Source organism: Rhinoraja longicauda, chromosome 18 (genome assembly GCF_053455715.1).
Source record: "Rhinoraja longicauda isolate Sanriku21f chromosome 18, sRhiLon1.1, whole genome shotgun sequence".
Lineage (NCBI taxonomy): Eukaryota > Metazoa > Chordata > Chondrichthyes > Rajiformes > Arhynchobatidae > Rhinoraja > Rhinoraja longicauda.
The window spans coordinates 19,192,249-19,197,082 of record NC_135970.1 but is presented as its reverse complement, the minus strand read 5'-3'; positions in this window follow the sequence as shown (position 1 = coordinate 19,197,082).

The window sequence follows — 4,834 nt, the reverse complement described above, 5'->3', positions numbered from 1 at the left end:
GAGGCGAGACGCTCAAGAGAATGGAGTACCTGCAACTTACAGCTCAGATAGGACATTTGGCATCGATGCTCCAGGGTACATACAAGCCTCCCGAGATGCACACAAGCCCCTTTCACCTCTTTCCAGCCACTTAATTCCTCTTCCATTTATCCAACTTCTCTTTTAAATGTGGTGGCACAGTGGCACAGCTGGTAGAGCCGCTATCTCCCAGCGCCAGAGGCCCAGGTTTGATCCTGACCTCGGGTGCTGTCTGTGTGGAGCTTGCTTGTTCTTCCTGTGACCACACGGGTTTTCTCCGGGTGCTCCGGTTTCCTCCCACATCCCAAAGACGTGCGGGTTTGTAGGTTAATTGGCCTCTGTAAATTGCCTCTTGTGTGTAGGGAGTGGATGAGAAAGTGGGATAACATGGTACTAGTTTGAATGGTTGATCGATGGTCGGCCTGGATTCAGTGGGCTGAAGGGCCTGTTTCCATGGTGCATCTTCCAATCAAAAACAAAATCCATCTCTCCTGGTCATCACAAGCCTTTCCTGCCATCTCACCACTTTTGGCACTCCCTTTTTAAAATTGAATTATTCTGTACGGTTTACCAAAGGGTTGAGTTAGGAGTCTTCAAAATGTAGTTGCTCATCCAGGTTATCCAACAACATGGTGTCGGCAACATTAGGGGGGCACTGTGGCACAGTGCCAGAGTTACTACCTTACAGCGCCAGAGATCCGGGTTCAATCCTGACTACAGGTGCTGTCTGTACAGAGTACGTAAGTCATCCCTGTGACTGCATGGGTTTTCTCCGGGTGCTCCGGTTTCCTCCCACACTCCAAAGACGTCCAAGTTTGTAGGTTAATTGGCTTTGGTTAAAAATTGTGAATTGTCCCTAGTATGTAGGATAGTGTCAGTGTACAGGGTGATCACAGGTCAGTGTGGTCTCGGGCCTGTTTCCGTACTATATCTCTAGTCTAAAGTCTAAATTGTCATAGACCCCAACAGCAAGGAACGATATGCGTTCTGGCACCATTTTGTCTCCAAAAAAAGAATTGTCCACAAGAATCTTTATCTTTAAACATGTGTAGAAACATTTTTTTCTGACACTGAATGACTGCTTAATCATGAACATATATTAAACAAATTGACTTTAACAGCCGGATATAAATTGTATTTTCGCTGGTATTCTGAAGAATCGCTGTAAGGTGATATTTTAACCCAAACTTAAATCAAATTGTACCTGCCACAATATTGAAGAGCCCAAACAAGGGTCTCGACCCGAAATATCACCTACCCATGTCCTCCGGAGATGCTGCCTGACCCGTTGTGTTACTCCAGCACTTTATATCTTTTATTGTAAACTAGCTTCTGCAGTTCCTTGCGTTCCCACAGTAATACATTTATAGTTTCACTCTGTGATTGCATCAGCACCCTACGTTTTATTTTTGTTTAATAATTATGGTTTGATATGTAGCAGATGGAAATTAAAGTTCCTCATGAATATTTTCCTTTGCCTCTCCATCAGTTATTTCTTCACTAATTTGTTAATTTTATTTTCAGAATCTGGAACTTGTCCACAAGAACTGTTTAAAATAAAATATGGGCATCAGATGTCCATCAGATTTTACTGCGTAGACAGCACTAGCGTGATCCCACTACTGGCCACATCTTCCCATCTCCACCCCTTTCTGCTTTCCGCAGAGACCGTTCCCTCCGCAAACCCCTGGTCAACTCGTCCCTTCCCACCAAAACCACCGCTCCCCAGGTACTTTCCCCTGCAACCGCAGGAGATGCAACACCTGTCCCGTTACCTCCCCCCTCGACTCCGTCCAAGGACCCCGACAGTCTTTTCAGGTGAGGCAGAGGTTCACTCGCACCTCCCCCTCATAGATACATAAATGCATAGAAAATAGGTGCAGGAGTAGGCCATTCGGCCCTTTGAGCCAGCACTGCCATTCAATGTGTTCATGGCTGATCATCTACAATCAGTACCCTGTTCCTGCCTTCTCCCCATATCCCTTGATTCCGCTAGCTCTAAGAGCTCCGCCTAAACCTATCTGATCTCCCGGTTACTCAAAACTTTAACTCCCTCTCCCATTCCCGGTCTGACCTTTCTGTCCTGGGCCTCCTCCATAGTCAGAGTGAGGCCCAGCGCAAATTGGACAAACAGCACCTCATATTTCGCTTTAGTAGCTTACACCCCAGCGGTATGAACATTGACTTCTCTAACTTCAAATAGCCCTTGCTTTCCCTCTCTCTCCATCCCCTCCCCCTTCCCAGTTCTCCCACTAGCCTTACTGTCTCCGACTACATTTTATCTCTGTACCACCCATTCCCCTGACATCAGTCTGAAGAAGGGTCTCGACCCGAAACGTCACCCATTCCTTCTATCCAGAGATGCTGCCTGTGAGTTACTTCAGCATTTTGTGTCTTCCTTCGATTTAAACCAGCATCTGCAGTTCTTTCCTACCGATTTTACTGCGTGTTATACTGTATGTGTGCCTATATGCGAGTGTGTGCATGTGTGTGCGTCTGTGTGACTGCGTGTGCATTTGCATGTGTGTGCATGTGCATGTGCATGTGTGTCTGTGTGTGGATGAGCTCTCCTCAGTGCATCCGTGTGCACCGGGTGGGGTTGGTGATGTTGTGAAGCACTATCCCTAGGTTAATGATGAGGTGCTGATCCTCGGGCTTCACTGGAAAAGCAGAAGAGACGGAGAGATCAGCATGAATGATGCTGCTGTTGTTGTGGACTCTTGCTGTTCATTTGTGTTGTGTGTCCTGTTATGTGTCATGTTGTGTCTCGTGTTGTGTCTCGTATTGCGTCCGGTGCTGTGTCTCATGTGTTGTGTCTCATGCCTCCACCACGAACTGACTGATCAGATCCATATAGCTGCCCAATAGCCACAGGAATGGTTCTTCTTCCTCGCCTTCCAAGATATTCTGCCTAAATCACTAAAAGAACTTCCCTGGAGCTCCATCATTGTCTCAAGATATCCCCTTGACCCTCTCCAGCCATCTAGTCGATAACTCTGGCCATCTGCCTGATGCTCCCAATCTTATAGAGACGTATAAAATTATAAAAGGACTGGGCAAGCCAGATGCAGGAAAAATGTTCCCAAAGTTGGGGGAGTTCAGAACCAGGGGCCGCGGTCTAAGAATAAAGGGGACGCCATTTGAAACTGTGGTGAGAAGAAACTTTTTCACCCAGAGAGTTGTGAATTTGTGGAATTCTCTGCCACAGAAGGCAGTGGAGGCCAATTCACTGGATGAATTTAAAATAGAGTTAGATAGAGCTCCAGGAGCTAGTGGAATCAAGGGATATGGGGAGAAGGCAGACACAGGTTACTGATTGTGGATGATCAGCCATGATCACGATGAATGGCGGTGCTTGCTCAAAGGGCCAAATGGCCTCCTCCTGCACCTATTTTCTAATCTATCTTCATGTCCCATATCATCTGACCAATACTCATGAACCATCTGCACAATCCTCATTGTCTGCCCAACATCCCACATCACCAATATGAACCCCTCTCTCTGCAATGGAGAGATCATGATGTATCTCACCACAAATTACACCTTGGGCTTCAAGTGCAGCAGAATATCAGAGGCCCTTTCTCAAGCCAATTCAATTGGTCTTGTAGGCCAAATGAGGCACGTGAACCATAAATTAGGTGGCCCTATTCCTGGCCGTGACGGTTGTAGTCACCATATCCTGCAGAAGATACATGGAGCAGCCACAATAAACCCGTGAGGGACGAGAGCTACACTCGTGCCTAGATTGCCGAGGAAGTAGGCACATGGCCCTGAATGCTATCTAGCTTCTTGTGTGCTGTTGCAGTTCACTCCGTCAGCTAAATACAGTGTGATCCCTCGTACAGGGGATAGGTGGAGTAAGCTGGGTCTCTATTCCTTGGAGCACAGGAGGATGAGGGGTGATCTGAAAGAGGTGTATAAAATCAGGAGAGGAATAGAATGGGTAGAGGCACAGAGTCTCTTGCCCAGAGTAGGAGAACCGAGGACCAGAGGACATAGGTTCAAGGTGAAGGGGAAAAGATTAAATCGGAATCTGAGGGGTAACTTTTTCACACAAAGGGGTGGTGGGTGTATGGAACAAGCTGCCAGATGAGATAGTTGAGGCTAGGACTATCCCAACATTTAAGAAACAGACAAGTATATGGATAGGACAGATTTGGAGGGATATGGACCAAGCGCAGGCAGGTGGGACTAGTGCAGCCGGGACATGTTGGCTGAAGGGCCTGCTTCCACACTCTGTCACTCTATGTTCCAAGCAAAACACAACTGCAGGAGGAACTGTGGGGAAGTTGGGGTAAATGCACAAAATCTTTTACCCAGAGTAGGGGAATCAGAGGACAAAGGTTTGAGAAGGGAAATATTTAATAGGAGCCTGTTGGGCAGCTTTTTTCACACAAAGAACTAGTGTACGGGTGATTGTTGGTCAGCATGGACACACTGGGCCAAAGGGTCTGTTTCCAAGCCGTATCTCTAAAAGTAAAAAATTGGACAGGTGCTTGGATAGGAAACATTTAGAGGGATATAGGACAAACGAAGGGCAAGTGGGACTGGTGTTGATGGGGCATCTTGGTTGGCATGGATAAGTTGGGCAGAAGGGCCTGTTTTGGTGCTGTATGGCTCTATGACTCTTCTGGCATTAATTCAGTGATTAATTCGGTAAAAGTCCTGGAGAAACTCAGCAGGTCAGATAGCATCTGTGGAGCGAATTGAAGGCACATTGAATTGAAACCATTGATGTTGAATTCTTGGGCAAAGAAACAAAGTACTGGTGAAACCCAGCAGGTCAGGCAGCATCTGTGGAGGGTCCCTTCTTCAG